Genomic DNA, 19409 nt, shown 5'->3' on the forward strand with positions numbered 1-19409 from the left:
TGACTCATTCGGGTTCAACAACGATCCTACAAGTGGTATCAGAGCATAGGAGGAAGAGTTTAGCTCAAGTGGATCAGTTTTCTGTCTTCTACACCTTCTTTCATCATTTCAGGAAGTTTTATCGGACAAAACCGGATCAAATTTTCACAGTTTGTTAAAAATTGGACATAGATAAACCCTTGAAAATTTCACATCTAAATTCGGACTAAAAATGGACAAAAATGGACTTCGAGTTGATTTCGCTCGAATGGACAATTTGTGATTTCGCTCCAATGTCAGTTTGATTTCGCTCCTGAGACACAAAGATAGTGATTTCGCTCGAATGAACATTGGGGTTTCGCTTGAAAATTCCATGTGATTTCGCTCCAGTTGACTAGATAGTTGTGATTTCGCTTCAAAAGTCATCCTGATTTCGCTCCTGATTAATCCTTATTTCGCTCCAAGTGTCAATCTGATTTCGCTCCAAGTTTCAAAAGCTGCTATTTCGCTCCAAAGATTAATCCTGATTTAGCTCAAAAGTTCAATCTGATTTCGCTCGAAAGTCTTAAAGTCTGATTTCGCTCGAATTGATTAGTCAAGTGATTTCGCTCATAGTGTTATTACTTGATTTCGCTCGAAAGGGAATATTTGGTTAAAATCTGATTTCGCTTGAGAGTTATATTTCGCTCGAAAGTGAATTTTTTTTTCAAGTCAAAATCATTTCACGACAATCGAGTGTCAGTGTATTTCAGAATATTTGATATTGTGTAAACTGATTGAGTTTGTTTGTTTGTTCTCAGGTGATTAAAGATGTCTAGCAGCGGTGAAGAATTTTACAACACATTCTACAACGCGTTCACTTCCAAATCGACAGATAGAAGATCTGAGATGAGAGAATATTCAAGAGAGATTTCGGAGAATTTGAAGTTTGAGAACATGTAAGGAAGCCAACAGAAACCACCGAAGCTAATGAAAGTTGAAGATTATAACTGGTGGAAAAACATATTTGAGGGTTGGGTGAAAGCTTTCGCTCCTGAAAGCTGGTTAAAACTGAAAAATGGATATATTGAACCAGTAAAAGAGGGAGGAGAGTTAATAGATGCGAAAGATTTCACAGACATAGACATAAAAAAATGTTGTGGCTGAATATAAAATGATCACATTAATCAAACAGTCAGTAAGAGAAGATATTATTTCGTTACTTGAACAAGAGAAAACTTCGAAGAGTTTGTGGGAAGCGTTAGAGAGAAAATGTGTAGGAAGTAATGAAATTGTTAAAAACAAAAAGAAATTGTTGCGTAAAGAGTTTGATCTATTCAGTAGCATGAAAAATGAATCTGTTTGTAAAATGATCGAAAGATTTGGGCATCTGAAAATGGAGCTGGCCAGACACAACATCACATATACTGAAGAGGAGCTGGTGGATAAATTGTTTGATTCATTGCCAAATGATCAAGATTGGCAATACTTCGCTCTAATGTTGAAAACACAATCAAGCCTGAAGAATTAACAGTGGATTTGCTGATTGAAAGGCTTGAAAGCCATGAGTTAGAGATAAAGAGATCTAAAGTCAACAGTTCAGCTCATCAGCAGAATGTGGAACTTTATTACAGAGGAAATGTACCACAGGCTGGGTCTCCAAGAACAGCATTTTCTGCAGAAAGCTCAAACTCAGTAAACAATGAAAGTCTTCACAGTGGTTTTCACAGTGGATCTTCTTCAAACCCTTCCAACCAATCTGCTTCAAAGAACTTATTTCAGTGTAATATCGCAGTTGATTTGAAGAGTGGGCAGAATTTCAGTGAAGAGTCAGCTAAACAACAGATGGTTTTCTTGGCATCTGTACTTGAATCGTATGAAAGCCTCGTTGCAGGGAAGATCGGCAACACCAACTTGACGAAAGAAGATTATGATCAATTAGACCCCGAGGAGATGGAACTAATGGATATAAGATGGTGCATGGCCAGTGCGGTTCGTCGGGCACAGCGGTTCATGGAGATCACGGGGAGAAAGTCAATTGGTGGACCATCTACCAAACTGGGATTTGATAAATCAAAGGTGACATGTTTCAAATGTAAACAAAAAGGTCACTTCAAGCGCGAGTGCAGAAATGATTATGCTGATGATTCTGAAAACCCGTTCAAAGAAGATTATTACAAGAAAGCGATTTATCATCAGAACAAGTCTGAGCCTCCAAGATTGAAGCAGCCTGAAGAAAAATCAAGGGCTCTTGCAGTTATTCATAACGATGAAGGTTACGACTGGAGTCAAGTTTGCCCTGAAGAAGATGCAGTTGGATATGCATTTGTGACTGATGCTGATCCTGATAGATGGTGGAAAACAGATTATGCAAGATGGGAAATCGGAAAATTAAACGAACCATTCAAAGAAGCCTAGAGAGCAAAAAGATGGAATGATGATTTGGAATGTTACATGGATCCACGGGGTAATCAAGTTGTTGACCCATCAAAAGTGGATTTTGAAGCTGTAACAAATTTGCTTCCAAGGCAGGCTACTTTCAACACAAGAAGGTTATCGGATAAAACATATCTGCCGGATTTGGAGAGCAAGATAAGAGAAGTTTGTGAAGCAAGTCTACCGAAGGTGGTAGAAATGAAGAAGAGAAAAGAAGAAGAATTGAAGAAGATGGTTGAAGAAGTGAAGATTACTGCGAAGCTTGCTGCTGAAAAGGATCAGAAAGCTGAAAAAAAAACAGAAAGAAGGAAAAGAGGAGAACAAAGAGGAAGATCAGAAAGCTGAGACAGAAGAACTGGTGCTGAAAGAGACTGAGGTAAGAAAATCTTCTGACTTGTCGAATGCTGAAATTGTTGATAAACATGAGAACACGTGCAGGAATTGCATAGAAATGTGTAAAGCCTGTACTGAAAAAAATGACATTATAAAAACAAAAGAAATTGAAGCAAACAAACTTGAAAATGTTTTCAAAATGAAATGTAAAGAAATGGTTGAAACAGAAGAAATTTTGAAATTAAAAGTTGAAAAGCTAACACAGAAATGTCATGGTCTTGAAGAAGAAAATAAGTTTTTGAAAGAAAAATGTACTGCTAAATGTGTTGATTGTGTTGAAAAAGAATCTAAATTTCAAGATTTACAAAAACAGTATGATTCTTTAAAGTGGTCGAGTCAGAGAGTACAAGAAGCTTATGATACTTTGAAGAGCCAAATCAAAAGTTTTGATCAAAGATTGTCTGAAACTTTAGTCACTAAAGAAATGTATGAGAGAAAGTTTAAAGAAAAGCAAATTGAATTGAACAGATGTGTTGATGAAATTGCTAATCTTAAACAAATCTTGGCTGAAAAAGAAAAGGTTGTAACCAAACTTCAAAGTTATCATAACTCTTCGTACATTCTCGAACGCATTTTCAACATCACACCAGATGACAAAGATACTGACAATTGCAAAAAGGGTACTGGTTCAGAATGTCATCAGGTACCACCACCATTGAGAAACAATTATACCTTTTATGATGAGGAAAAGGTGGCAAAAGGTCTGAACATAGTTGACCAATTACCTGAAAGTATCGATGTAACTTACACCAAATCTGATGATGCTGATGATTCAGAGGTGGTAAGTAAGGTTGTTGATAGCGTTTTGAAAGATGAGTCTACAAAAGGTAAGTCTGAATCACAGGATGAAGATGAAGGAAATCTTTATGATGGATATCTGAAAAACACAAAATCCGAGAAAAACTTGAATGATGATTCAAAGGGATTGGTTTATACCATGATTGGATCGGACAAATTATTCTTAGATGTTGTATTCCCGATTTAGAATGTGATTTCAGAAAAAGTTGATAAAGTTTTCAAAATGGTTGAGATTGAGAAGTCTGAAATTCCAAAGTTTGCTGGTAAAGGACATAAATCTTTTTATAACAAACCTAGTTTTAAGAAGAAAAACATGAAGGCTGGTTTGGGTTATAAAAAGAAACAGAATTGGAATCAAAGTAAAAGACCAAATTTGCAACAAAAGATGAATTTTGTTCAAGGAAAAAGTTTAGCAGAAGAGGAAAAACTCAAAATTGGACAACAGTCTAATGAGGAGTTTGATGCTAAGAAAAAGAAGCAACATCAGGCCAAGGATGTTTCAAAGAAAGTGTGTTTTAAATGTGATCAAATTGGACATGTTGCACGAAAGTGTCTAAATCCAAAGTCTGTTGATGTTGAAAAACAGAAATCTAAGAATGTGAAACAAAGGTCAACCAGATTTGATTCGAAACAAACTTGGAGGTACAATACAAACAAGTTTGCTTCAAATCAAAATTGGAAATCAAACCCGAACAGGTTCGATTCAAGACAGACCTGGAATTCTCACACACCCAGATTGAGAACAACACAGAGTTGGAAAACATCTGTTGATATGACAAAACCTCAAGAGTTTTGGAAACCTAAAAATGTTGTTCAAAATCAAAAGGTTCAAAAAGAGACAAACTTTTACAAAAGAGGTACTCCGAAAGGTCAAGTGTGGAGTGCTAAGAAACAAGTGATGTCAGCAAAAGATGAGAAAGTTGAAGTCAAAGTTGAAAAAGTTTTAAGTGACAAAGAATTTCCAAAACTGAATGAAAATTATTGTGTTGAAATGCCTAAGGTCCAACAGACCTGGGCTAAATTGTTCAAATAATTGATAAAATTTGATTGTGCAGGTGCTCAACGAAGCTGAAGATTGTGAGATTGGTAATTGGAGCAACCTGGCACAGGAAGAGGTTGCAGGACCCTGGTTTGGTTGAACAGGGAGTTTAGTTTGATTGTTTTCTGTATATAAATAAACAATATTTTCAAAACCATAAAAACTTGAAAAATTAAAAACCAAAAATATGTTTGTTTTTAATTTTGTTTGAATAAATGTTGATTGAGTACGCCGAAACCCTCACGGCTGAACAAACATGATTACTTTCACCAGACTGAAAAACGGTTTTCAAACTGTAAAAGATCAATGGGTTGTAAATCATGGGGGTAATTAGTACTATATGCTGTATTTTCTGTAATTCAGTACACGAGAAGCAGAAAATGGATGGCGAGACAAAGCTATCAGTTTCGGGTTGTCAAACTTTTAATGATTTTGCATTTTAGGGGGAGAAAAATTGTATTGTCAGAAAATCCAAAAACATTAGAAAATTTGAAAAAGACAAAAACATGATAAAATTCAAAATTTGAGAAATTTGAGTTTTGCGTAAAAAAGAGGAAATGATAGTACATCAGTAGACAGTTACAGTATGCTAAAGAATTGTAATAATTAAATAGCGTTAAACAGTCTCACTGATGATATGCTGATAGGTTTTTATACATTTAGTAAACTTTTTCGGGATATAAACCTAAATTCAAACACTTGCTTATTTCGTGGGGAACGCTACTTGGATATATAGGTAACCCCTGAAATCTCGTTTGAAAGGTCCCTTATTCTGAGATACTAGGTCTTTATACTCAGTGATATCTGGGGTATTATTCTGGGACTTCTGCTGAATGGAAGTTCTGACCTAGTCCCCGAATAATACTTTCCGCATATGCTTGAAACATAGCATCGCCCTCAGCAAGCTGATGAAACAATAAAATTGATAGTCGCTGCTGTTGTAACTAAAAGATCCTCTAAAGGGGATACACCGAAAAGTCGAAGCCGTCATCTCTCTGCGTATACGGAAGTATCAACCTGAGCTCTCACGGCCCTCGCATTTAACCCCTTACAGATATCATCTGTGGTATACTCACCTGTAAGACTGAATATTGGGATTCTGGATACGGGAGTATATTCAAGAGGTGGGACACATGAATGAGTTTAAGTTCTTAAAACACCTAATAAGTATCCTGAATCAGTTGAAATTTGTATGAAAATTTAAGTGGACCAGTATATCGACAATCTAAGTGAATTGTTTAATTCTTAATGTGTAATTAAGCTCAACGGTACTTGTAACTTGTCAAAAACTGATATGATCCTCTGACGCATACTCAAACAAAAATATTGTATGTAAATATGTTTGTACATATTTCTTTGTTGTTATATATTTTCAGAAAATACAAAAAGATTTTGATTTCTGCTTTATTTTCGACAACCGATATCTGAGATGCTGAGTTTCAAAATCTTAGTAAGTTGATTGTGTTTCTGGAAATAAAACAAGTTCATTAATTTGAAACTTGAATTTAATTCAAAAAAATCAAAAACAGTTTGTGATATCTCCAAGGTCATTAAGTTGGACTTGGATAACTAACTGTGGGGGATTTGGATGCTTATATTGTCATAGAGCTAGTTTCCGATACATTTCGATGAAATTGCCAAATTCATGAGAAGTGATTTTGAGGAGATTGAATTGTCAGATTACAATATCTGGAAGTTTAAAATGATTGTTACTTCTCAAGTGTATGAGTGTGTGCAGATAAGGTACCAGACTACGATCCCGAGAGCAGAGTCTAAGGGGGAGTCTGAAGACAAGCTTGAAGCTAGGAAGAGCTTGTAGCTGGAAAGCTAGGTGTCGATCCCTAAAAGCACGGAAGCTTGACGAAAGGGGGAGCCTGATGATAATGAAGTTGTTGATGATAGAGCCAGTGATGAGATCCTGGTGTAAGAGTCAAAGAGAGAAGTTGATCAAAGAGAAAGATTGAAGGATGCTTTCAATGTTACAATCTGAGTGAGAATGCAGAATGGTCAAGACTGAAGAGGTGTCATGATAAAGATTAGTCACTGAAGACTTCGTCAATATCCGAGGGGGAGTCTGTTAGTGCATCACGTCTATTGACTTCGTCTTGTATCATGTAATAGGATAGAATAGGATAATCAGTGCACGAGGTTTGAGAAACAGGAAATAGTGTTTTAGGGAGTGATTTCGCTCATATGGTTCAAGTCCATTTGGAGCGACGAAAGGCATTTAGGTCATAAGAACGAAATTAGCTCTACTATATATAGTGCACATGTTCATTTCATTTGGCACGGAATCAGGATTATGTAACGAAGTGCTGCCAAATTGTTCTCAGGTTGTAATCAGTGTTAAATCAATACAAGAGGCATTATAATTAGTTTGAGCGTCCGTTTCATTGATTCCGCCTTTGATTCAGATAAAAGATTCTTCTGATTGACTCATTCGGGTTCAACAACGATCCTACAGTCTTTAAAAGTCGCCTTTCAATCTGGAAGGCAAAGACCTTATCATATGGGGGGCGAATAACCCTCATAAAGTCAGTTTTGAATCCATTACCGACATATTACTTCTCATTATTTAAAGCCCCTGTCCAAGTTATCGATTATCTTGAGAAACTGAGAAGAGTTTTCTTTTGGGGAGGTTCGGAAGAAAAAGCAAAAACGAACTGGTTCGCTTGGGGGAAAACCATTGCCCCGATTGAATATGGAGGTCTCGGATTCGGGTCGCTAAAAGATGCTAATCTGGCGATGCTAGCTAAATGGTGGTGGCGTTTTAAAACAGATAAAGAAGGTCAATGGAGAAGAGTAATATGGGCAATACATCATAACTCGAGATCTTGGACGGCTATTCCAGTAAAAGTTTCCATGACCGGCCCATGGAAGCAAATTGTTCACGTTCAAGAATCATTACCTATGTGTGGAGTACATCTGAATAGAGCTATAAAATCGACTGTTGCAAACGGCCTGAATACGTTGTTTTGGTTAGATTGCTGGATGGGGGAGTTGCCTCTTAAGCGATTATTTCCCCGACTTTTCGCTTTGGAAAAATCTAAATTATGTTGTGTGGCGGACCGAATTATACAAAACAGTTCCGGCATGTGTTTTCAGTGGGAATGGACGAGACTTGTTCTGGGCGGCCATGAAGAAAGGGAACTTCAAGATTTGTCTAGAATGTTGGGCGGTATCTCGTTCACATCGGGCAAGGATGGGTGTGTGTGGAGCCTAGATAGTTCAGGTATTTTTTTCAGTTGCAAGCATTAAATATTTTCTAAGCTCTTTCAATAGAACGAAACCCGAGCGGCTGTTTGTATGGAATAATTGGGTTCCAAAAAAGGTGGGCATTGTGGCGTGGCGGGCGATGAATGAAAGGCTTCCAACTCGAACGGCTCTAAACTCGAGAAGGGTGAATGTACCAGATATGAATTGCATTTTTTGCGAGGAATATTTGGAGTCATGTGATCACATTTTTGTCGCTTGCCGGTTTGCACAATTGGTGTGGCAACAGGTGGTTGGCTGGGCTAAGATCCCACCAATTTGGGCCTTTGAATACAAAGATCTTCTAGAACTACATAATTATAGCCCGGGTTCAAGGAAAAAGAAAAAGACTTTACACGCTATAGTTCTGACGGTTATTTGGAGCATATGGAAAATGCGCAATGAAGCACTGTTTGAGAATAAGGCTTCAAACGCGTTTAAAGTGATTGTGGAAATAAAAACCTTAGGTTTTCTATGGGTAAAAAACAGATCGAAAGAGGCGGCACTGACGTGGGAAGGATGGAATAAATTTATGATTTTTGTATAGTTGTCGATTAAGTTGGTTTGGGGCATTTTGTTTGCTGTTTGGTGTATGAGTTTTCTCATAATCTTGTAATTTTGGTGACTAGTGCCTTCTAGTATTAATAAAATTTTTTGTTGGTCGTTCAAAAAAAAAACTTTCCAAACAACGTGTCTTTCCCCCAAAAACGTAAACAAAATTTTATTTAGAAATGGGGCTATGAAAACTCACAGATAAAACATAGTATAATAATCATTATAATTTAACTAGTGGGAATGCCCGCGTGATGCGGCGGGTGTCGCAACTGATGTTAGATTTGATTATGATGTTTATTACAAACCACAACCTATTTTAGGTATCTAACATTATATTTTATTCAACAAAAAAATTGTCGTAAAACCTATAAAGTCACCAACACGCAAATAAAGTGTAGAATTTCCACATGAAAAGCAAAGTTTATTAAACCATAAGGAGCTGCAGATGAGAGAACGCGGTCTATGGTCACATACCGCCCATGGAGAAGAAGACTTAGATATATTTGATACTAAAATGGTTTGTTAATGTTTGGTTTGATGATTTAGTTTTAAGGGTGGGAATTTAATAATGTTCGGTTTAGTAAAAATTATCAAGAATAAGAGATTCAAGAATAAGTTGTAAAAGTTGTTAAATTTACAAATCTTTTAAAAGTTATCAAGAATAAGAGATTCAAGACCATGTGTGGTCATGGCCCACGTGACCCTCCACGTCAGTGCCATGTCACCAACCTCTAATCCACAATCCAAAACCACTTCATGACCCAAACTTGTTAAATTGTATAAACACTTCCATTAATATATAACATATGAATTGACAAAAAGGATTGGTTCGTTCAATAGAAATTACCCATTCGGCCCGTTCAATAAAAAATACCCATTTTGTGACTTATTACTCATTTGACATCTTCACTAACTAAAAATGACCCGTTTTACCTGTTTTAAAAAGTTAATCGTCAATCTTATGCATATAATTGACCGGTTTAATAAAAGTTACTAATTTGACCAGCTGTGTGTCACATACATTACAGTGTCAACCAAGTGTTGGTACAACAAACAACATAAAATATGACAAAAAGAACGGTACCACAATATAAGTCACTCTAACTATAGACTAAAACTTGGAACATGAAAATGGTTCATAGGTGAAAAGAAGCCAACAGATCCAAATTGAAATTGCTATATTCATCATACAAATGAAGGAAAAGCTATAAAAAGGCAACTCCACAAGATGCCATGCACAAGAGTAACAAAATTTATACGATTGCACTGTATATTTTCAGACGAATAAATGGTGATACCATTAATGGTGCATACCTTCATTGTTAGAGCTTTTCTAGTAAAGGATTTAATGCACCTCTTTTGCTAGTTCAACAACAGCTATCCCTTTTTCTTGGAGCCGGTTTGACTGTTGACTTCTTTGCGGCCTTCACAACAGGAGGTGCTACCACTTGTGGCTGATACATGTTAAAGGAAAAATATTGTAACATCACATAAAAAAAAATATTTTTCAATTTAAGCATACTCGAATTTAGAAGAATAGGTAGTTCGAAGCAAGATTTTCAAATCATTATGTTAATAGCATATAAATTGTACCGGAGAGGGTTCATCTTCATCTTCCCATGAATCTTTTCTACCATATTTATCATCTCACATGCTTTTAGGGTCCTTTTTTATATCAAGTGGGGTTGGCTCATCCTTTGCCATTCAATTTAAATAGTTAAAACATGTGAATCAATACATAAGCATATTCCTTGCAGGTAGAGAAAATAGCCTCACAAAAGAAATATAAAAAGTACAAATCATACCTTCCTCCATAAACAAGAAAGCCCATGACTGCAATGCAATTCTGCAAATAAAGAGACCCATGAAAAAGAAATATGAAGAAATATAGCAAAAAAGAGAAAAAAAAAAAGTATACAATTGTCAACAGTAAAAAGAAACATTAAACTAAATCTTTAAACCAACCTTCAAAGAAAACCTTTGAGAGAATCAACAAGATATGGATAGGCTACCACCAGATTATTAACTACAGATTAACCTGTAGAGAAGTTATAGGGTTTTAGGTTAACCAATTTACTCTTAACTTTCATCAAAGAACAATACATAAAGCATAATTGGCAAGGTTAACGAACCCAGGCCCAAGGTAAATTCACAAACAAGCAAAACCTACAACACAATGATGTATATAACCTATGATCAGAATCTTCAATATCATCAGAGAATCACTTTCATCAGTATCGTTACTATCACTTTCATCAACAGGGGGCTCCTTTGAGCTTTCAAAAACTTCAACAATATTTTCAAGATTTCCGGAGTTGGGAGCTGATAAAATTGTTACTGAAGCACAACAACAAACATTAATATCCGGAGATCCTCTCAGCTGAAAGAAAAAATGAAAAAAGTCAACTTGCCAACACATTCGACTTTTGTTGAAGGGCCTATATTTTAAGTTGCATTCATGTTACCCTGTGTTCCCTATACTTATGAACAAGTCAACTCCTAATTTCACACTAAACATAGTGAACACAATCATAACTATACGTATCAAAATAAAAGAGAAACTAACCACGTTCTTGTTCGCATTGAATCTCTCACGAAGTGCATCGGCCTGAAACAACTCAAAGCATAACAATTAAATTTAAAAATGAAGATGTACACAACTAAGAGCATCAGACAACCCAATTGAGAATGTCTTTGAAGGCACGATTATAACCCTAAACAAATGATTTCTAACATTTAGGGGTTTTGATTCTTGAACCCTAAACGACTGACGATGATCCTAAAATTCCCCAAATAATGGGCTGACCATTGGTTTCAATTGGATTCAACCAGACCTCAATTGAAAGGGACATATTAAACTTACAATATAGAATCTTGTCTTTATTATGTATTTTGAATTGAAGAAGCAGAACAACCACCATGTTCATGAACAGAACTATCATCACCTCCCTTATAAACCACCGAGATCTGGTCGTTCACTTGCTTAACCTTGCCTCCTGCAACAAAGAAAATCACACAGCTTCAAACTAACATAAACCCCTAAATAAAAACCCGAACTTGGATCGAAACAAACATCAATTAACACAAAACATCTAGGGTTTTATATAATCGAATTTCAAAACTAAAAGATAACAAATTTGAAATATTATACCTCTAAGACAGTTGGATGAGGATTAAGTTGGGGTTACGGCCGCAATGAAAACAAATTTAGATAAGCGATTGAAGTTAAACGAAAACTCGAGAATGTGAAGAGCCTCCATGCCGGAATCGTCTCCCATGGCAGCGGTTATGGTGGCGTAGGGGTGGTGGATGAGAGTGATGAAGGAGAATAATAAGATTTGAGGTGGTTTTCGTATAGATGAGGAGAAGAGATTTGTAACCGTGTGTGGGTATGAAGGCGAGACGCTTCATTTGCAGGCTAGCATCAAATCACATTCAATTCATTGGGTGAAAACTCTAGTTTACCCCTCAAGTGTCTTAAAATTTTGGGTGAAACTCATCTAAAATGGCTTATACATACTTGTACATGATGCTTTATAACTTGTAAACATGATAAAATTACCATCTTGTACGTCACTTCTCCTTTTTAATATATTATAGATATAAGCATGTTTCTCCACTGTAAGTTAAAAACTGTAAAATAGGGTTGCGGAACTCACCTTAGAGAGCGATAGTCCTAGCAACTATTTACAGAAAAAGCTCACATTTAAATTTGGTCTACTCGTGTCCTAATCATAAGGAACACTTTAACGACTGTACAAATATTATACTTTCTAAGTTGTTCACTCAACTTATGATTTTCAAACAAATGTTTCATCATCTTCCGAAAACGTTTTTTATTTTCAGAAACAGTTGGCATCATTGTTTAATAAACCCCCCCCCACCCTCCCCAAGCTAAATGCTAAAAAACTTAACCCCCCAAAAACCTTAAAAAACCTAACCCCCCACCCCCGAAAAACCTAAATCCCACCCAAGCTAAAATGCTAAACACTAAACCCCCAAAAAATTTAAAAAACACACAAAAAAAAATTTAATATTTTTTACCTAAAAATCGCTACTTTTAGTAGCAAAAAAAATTTAAGTTTTTTTTTTAAATTTCTTTTTAATAACGAAATATAGCGATTATAATATAAAGAAAATTAAAAAAAATATGTGTTTTTTAGTTATTTTTATGTATTTTTGGTTGTGTTCACATTGGTTATCGCGGTTCTCGCAATAAAGGGTGATTCCTAACGGATCCTTCTCCTATACATATATAGGGTCAGGATTTAGAGAAAACGGTGGAAAGTGTGAGAACGGTGAGAACACTTATGGATCGTCCGATCAAAACAATCTATGGACTAGATTGGCGCGGTGGAGTTTTCTAAATAACACGAATTCTATTAAGTGGACGCGTTTTATTAAGGGTAAAAGGGTCTTTAGACTTCTCTACCAAAAACGCCAAACTAAAGAATGAAACGTCATTACGGGCCAAAACAAATCCCTATATAAACAAAACATCTCTGACATTCATTAAACACACCCCCCGAACTGGAAACGCCATATTTACCACTATATACCATTCTTAGAAACGCCAAAAACCCAAAAACATCAAACACACCAACTCAAAACGCCATATTTTACTATATACCAATCATCTTAGAAAACGCCAAAACACTCAAACCTCAAAGATTCCAAAAAATCGACGATTCTTTTAGATACACTATTTTCTCAGTAAAACGCCAAAATGGCAAACATCGTTTCTTGTATATTCAATATTGTTCTACGCGAAGTTTTGTAGAATGCATTCTTCCCTGAGGTGCCGTGACTCAATAACATTTTGCTGCATGAGATGGACAAATCTTCAACAAAAAGACGTTGGTGTCAGACTTATGTTATTTTTTATGTTTTATTCTTGATGAATATTATAATGGCATGAAGAGACGAATGACACTGATAAGTGGTTTGAAGATAAATATTCAAACAAAAAACTCACGTCGTTTTGTCTTTCCAAACGGCCATAAAAAAGCCTACTTCAACAACAAAAACTCATGCATGCCAAAGTCAAACCGCCAGTGAACATGTTTAAAAAAAAAAGAGACTGGTGACAGTGAAGATTTGGAAGATGAATTGTTTCTATTTTTATTTTTTTAATTTTCTTTTTCTGTTGTTTGTTATGTATTTTTCAGCTAAGAACAAAAAATACATTATTTTAATAAAAACGCCAAACAGACATAATGATTCTGAAACGCCATAATGCAATAAAACGCCAAAAACCACCCCAAACTATAATAAAAGTAATTTGCACAAGTTTTATTAAAAGCTAAAAATGAAAAAAAAACGCCAAAAACTACTTAAAGCCATTAAAAAACGCCAAACTTGGAAGATGGCATGTCTATCACCCTAAAAACTCATAAAAAGCTTAACAAAAACAGTAAAAATACACACAGTAACTGAAAAGACGGCTGCTTTATTAATATCATTTATTATAAATAAAATCCCGCAAAACTACGCGCCAAAAACATCCTATAAGAGAGACGTCTCTGCACAATCAATTGATCACACCAAAAAACAACGCCATGTTTCACTTTAAAACGCCAAAAAAATAGTTAAAAAGCCACAGATGGGAAACCTCGTTTCTTCTATATTGAGTATTGTTCTGAATGAAGTTTCACTGAATGGATTCTTCTCTGAGGTGGGTATCTATATAAGATTTTGCTGAATGAGATGGACAAATATTCATGAAAAAAAGACTGATGACACTGATATGTCATCATGTCACTTTGTTCTTGATGGATATATGGATGGCATAAAGGGATCAATACATTCGAGCAGGTGTTGATCTTCAACATGTCACCAAACAAGTATATATCAAATCACAATACAGGATGCCACTAAAAATAAGCATCTTCTAAAGACTGGCGTTATGTAGGAAAATAAGGATCTAGATAAGGTATTCAAAACAGGTTCAAAACGCCAAAAAGGTTAAAGTAGAAGAGGCTGATGACAGTGAAGATTTGGATGAGAAATTAGATTAGAATTTTTAATTTTTTTTTCATTTTCTACTGTTTGTTATCTAATTCTCTGTTGTTTATTATCTAATTCTCTACTAATAAAAAAAATTGAGTATAAAACGACAAAAACTACAAACACCAAAACGTTTGATAGTATGAAACCTGTGAGAACGGATGCTAGCAAAGCACGTTGTTGCTATATAAAACGCCAAAAAGTGCCAAACAAAGTATTACTGGAAAAAGCAACACTAATTGATAGATAAAACTGAACGAAACAGTAATTGCAAAACAGTAAAATGAAGAAACGGTAACATTATTGCCAAATATTTATTATATTAAAAGCCACTACATGGAAAATTGAATTTGTTTATCTTTTCAAAACGCCATAATTGTCTGTCACATTATAGGTCTGCATCCTACATGGCACAACAATTGATAGAAAAAAATAAACATCAAGAAAATTACTGATGTATTTTACATTATAGGTCTGCATCCTACTTGGCACAACAATCAAAGCCATACTTAGTTAAAACGCCAAAATATTTACTATGCTCCTGATCTAAAAAAAACAATAAAAACGCCGCGTATTTGTTAAACGCCAAAAAATGGAAAGGTGATGTGACACGCGTTTAAAAAAAGAATATAAAAGGACAAAAAAGCCCCTCCACCCTTCACTATGTCGCGTGACACGTGTTACGCCAGAATCCGTTCTCATACTTTTGGGTGTTTTCTCCTGATCTTGTACATATATATATATATATATATATAGAGAGAGAGAGAGAGAGAGAGGTCGGTTATCATACAAATCCACTAATCGTACATTATGTACGCTATAACCACAACCGTCGGATCATCTCATTTAAATCGTGTGTTTAACTATTAAATTAATCAAATAAAAATAAATAAATGAAACCGCTAAGGGTTAAAATCGTCCATTGCGAAATCAAAACCCCTGATAATCAGCAAACAATAACTCACAATCATACCGTAAACCCAAAATCAAAATTGCATTCTCCTTCCCCAAGTTCCCTACTACTCACCGTTGCGATTCAACTAAGATTCATGGGTTTTGAGAAACGAAGCAAAGCAAACAACGACAAACCACAGGCGAAGAAGATGAATCCAGGTATCGATTGACATTTGCGATTTTATAATGATATTTACAGTTACTTTGAATGACATATGCGATTTTGTTTGTTTAGTAAGGTTTTGGTCTGAAACCTACAGTTTTATAAGATTACATATTGTTCATAATTACGATTTTGTTAGGGTTTATGACTTGTACGATTATTTATTAGGTTTTGTATGATTATGCAGTTTTGTTAATGATGAGCTGATGTATGTGTGATATTATATAGGGTTTTGTGAGGGTTTTGTATGACAAATGCGATTTTATATGTTAACTGTTATTTATTGAAGGTTTTTGTCTTATGTTAATTTGAGCATGCGAATTGATAAAAACCTCATGCGATTTTATATGATTAGTTAGTTTTAGGGGATTATGATTAAATTAGACATGCGATTTTATAAATTTTAGTTGTCTACAACATGCGATTTATGTTTTTTTGATGGTTTTTGTCTTAGGATAGCTTGACCATGCGAATTGATAAAAACCTCATGCGATTTATATGATTAGTTAGTTTTAGGGGATTATGATTAAAATATACATGCAATTTGATAAATTTTAGTTGTCTAAAGCAAGCGATTTATAAGATTGTATAGTTTTGGTAAAGCTTGACTAAGACATGCAAATTGATAACTCATACATGCGATTTTAACAACTTAATGAGTTAGGGTACATGATTAACTAATAAATGCGATTTTATAAAGGTTTTTGACTGATAGCATGCGATTTTGTAGAAATAGATTCTGATGATGACGTTGAAGACCCAATATCAACATTGAAAAAAGTTAACAAAAACAGAAAAAGAAGGATTGTTGAAGAAAGTTCTGAGGAGGATGACTTTGTTAAGCCACTACCGAAAAAGAAGAAAGATGACGGGAAATCTAAGATTCAAACAAAAAAACCTTCAAAAAAGGTGGAACCACCTAGAACAGAAACTAGAGCTTTCTTCGAATACAGCAACGAAGCAATATTGTTAAGATGTCAACCTAACTCATATATGGATAATGTGAAGAAATTTTCAAAAAAAACAGGTTGATGAGGTGAAGAATATGGGATTTGGAGCTATCCTAGATATGAATATTAATCATATTTCAACACGTTTGGCATATTGGCTTGCAAGAAACTTGACGAGATGTTCGATACACTAAACGTAGGTAGACACCAAATAAAAATTACATCGGACACAGTTTATGAGGTATTTGGAATACCAAAGGGGCCAAAGCAAGTAGAAATAATAGTCGATAAGAGAAAAGTTAAAAAGGAGGAGAAAATTGAAAAGAGTAAAGAACCGGGAAATGCTATCAGAGATACATTCATCAGCCAGTGGGGGGAAAACACGAGAATTACCCATGGCTTAATTGCAAATACAATGGAAAATCAAAGATATGGGGGCAACCTGTTTAGATTAAATTTCCTAGTGTACTGGATGGCGGTCTTTGCGGAGATCACAAAGGCAACAACTACGAATGATAGATGTTTACTTGGTGTAGAGGTTGTTGAGGAAATACAGAATCTAGATTGGTGCTCATATCTACTTGACACTTGGCGTCGTACACGAGCGGGCTGGAAGAACTATAAAATACAGTTCGTGGGACCTGTTGCCTTTTTTACGGTATGCATTACTAAATTTGATAACATATTTAAAAGACTAGTTTGTTTTGTTATATAATTAAATGATACATGAGATTTTAAAAATAATTTTGTTTGATCTTGCGATTTATACAGCTTCTATACACGCATGAGTACAACAAGAGGCTTAAATTGTTTGAGAAAGTCGTGGAGATACCAGTTATCCGTTATATCACATCTTCGGAGATTGATAATGTCGAAGAGCATATTTCGGATAACGGACCTGTGTGGGCATCAAGTGAGAGTGAAAATGAAGAAGAAGAAGAAGAAGGTCGATCAATCGAGGAGTATACACTACGACCACCGGTTGACACGACAATAAGCTACAAAAGAAGAACTGCACGTGCAGAACAAAACGTAGAAACCGAGGATGATCCAAACGAGAACAATGATGATATGATGGATTTCAGTTTTGAAATCCATGAAACGTCTCAGTTGAACCTTGAGATGGGAGTTGGAACACAGACACAAAAAATGAAGGATTATTGCAACACTTCTGTTCAACTTTCACCATCGGTAATCTACGACACAGCCCATGAACGAGATCGAGAGGCTTCAAAAATCAACAAAAAGGTAAGCGCAAAAAAATATTAATTTCACTTAATCCATTTATATTTAACATCTGGATTGATAGTATCTTAACTCGAAAATTATTACAGAACCTGTTGAAGAAAATGAAAGCAAATGTCAAAAAATACATTAAAATGGTTCAAGATGTTCAAGGGATGAACAACTTAGTTTCGGAAGCAAAAACTAAGTGTTTTTGGGATCCGGAGATTATGGAGGCCTGTAAGTAGTGGGATGAGACGCTTCGGAATCATCCCATTTGTGTGCCACCTGATTCGGTTCAAGAGCATGAAACTGCACCCTCCCATGATCATCAACAGCCTGAAAATGAAGTTTCTGAAATTAATCATGAAGTTACTACAAACGAAGAAACAAGACAGAATGAAGAAGCTCAACAAGTAATATCCAATGTTTTGGTACAAATGGCATCAGAAGGTAAACATACGATTTCAAAATTAACACATGCGAATTTATGTAAAAAAATCACCAATTTCTACACACATGTGATACCTTAAAAAAACCACATGTGATTTCATACAAACACTTCACATTTTGATTTCGCATGCAATGTCATGTATACCATGCGATTTTGATTCTGATGTATTAAAATTCAATAATTTGCATCTATAGGGGTACTGCAGCCAGATGATGAAGGATTAACAAATAAAGATGATGGAGGAGTGACAGACACACTTATTGCAAACATTCAAACTGTCGAAACGGGTGTATACGCTTGCAAACCACCTGTCGAAGGTAAAAAACACTTTATATTAGAAAAAAATAAAAATAACAAAATATTATATTTCTTAACTTACTCTGGCCTGCAGAAACTGGTGAAAACGAAACTGTTATCGAAGAAACAGTGAACTTGGCAGAATCTACACAAAACATTCAAGAAAAAGAGCCAGAAGTGGAAGCAGTTTCTTTAGGAGAAACTACACAAAAAGACCCTTAACAAACCAATTCGGCTATCGAAGTTGAGAAGGAACCGGGAGTAGAATGCCCTCAGGTGACGGCTGAGGAATTGCAGTCAGTTGAGTTGCTTTTGAGCCTGGGACCCAGCATGGAAGAAAATAAGCAAAAAAAACCAGCTAGGGGGAGAAAAACTCAAAGCCAAAGCAAGTTCCAAAACAAGTTCTACCAAAGGGGTTAAATGAACTCCTTTATAAAACAATAGAAGCAGCCAAAATTCGAGCTGAGAAAAGATGTGCAGAACTTGGAGACGCATTTTGTTCCCCTTATTGCAATAGAGTGGTAAACATGCACGAAGCACTCTTGAATCAAGAATTGAGTGTGATCCGATATACATTTGCTACGTTTGCAAACATAGAGTAAGTAAAACAGTTATATCAACTAACAAACATCTAAATATATACACTCAAAATATTAATTATTTCATTTTTTGCTTGGCAGGGATGAACTTTACTGATCAAAAACTGGGGTTCACACTCCTAAAGGTATATTTGAAAGCTTCTACAGGGGTCAGTACGTAGCATCAAACGGAATAGATGCATTTGTGGATGTTCTAAACCTTAAGAGAAGAAAAGGGATAGAAAATCATCACCATACAGACTCTACTTGTTTAGCACAATGATGGTATGATTTTATAAACATACTGGCATTTGAAATTAAAACAGATAATTCATATCATTGATTTCGCATA

The 19409-nt window shown here is 35.4% G+C and overlaps 2 long non-coding RNA genes across 3 annotated transcripts; both read right to left on the bottom strand.

Annotated features, from left to right (window-relative positions):
* Positions 1 to 9553: 9553 nt before the first annotated feature.
* On the bottom strand, positions 9554 to 11275 carry LOC110865311. Of its 2 annotated transcripts, none has more exons than XR_002550525.2 (5): positions 10622 to 11275; positions 10397 to 10469; positions 10237 to 10277; positions 10025 to 10126; positions 9554 to 9885 (listed from the first exon to the last, which is right to left on the bottom strand). It is a non-coding gene; the product is annotated as an uncharacterized LOC110865311 (long non-coding RNA). The 2 variants fall into 2 exon arrangements; XR_002550526.2 differs by having other exon boundaries at positions 10564 to 11275.
* A 6498-nt stretch (positions 11276 to 17773) lies between these two features.
* Positions 17774 to 19375, bottom strand: LOC110863934. Its single transcript, XR_002549477.1, has 3 exons — positions 18562 to 19375; positions 18257 to 18490; positions 17774 to 18067 (listed from the first exon to the last, which is right to left on the bottom strand). It is a non-coding gene; the product is annotated as an uncharacterized LOC110863934 (long non-coding RNA).
* Between the last annotated feature and the right edge of the window lie 34 nt (positions 19376 to 19409).

This window comes from Helianthus annuus, chromosome 6 (assembly GCF_002127325.2).
Source record: "Helianthus annuus cultivar XRQ/B chromosome 6, HanXRQr2.0-SUNRISE, whole genome shotgun sequence".
In the NCBI taxonomy this organism is placed as follows: Eukaryota; Viridiplantae; Streptophyta; class Magnoliopsida; order Asterales; family Asteraceae; genus Helianthus; species Helianthus annuus.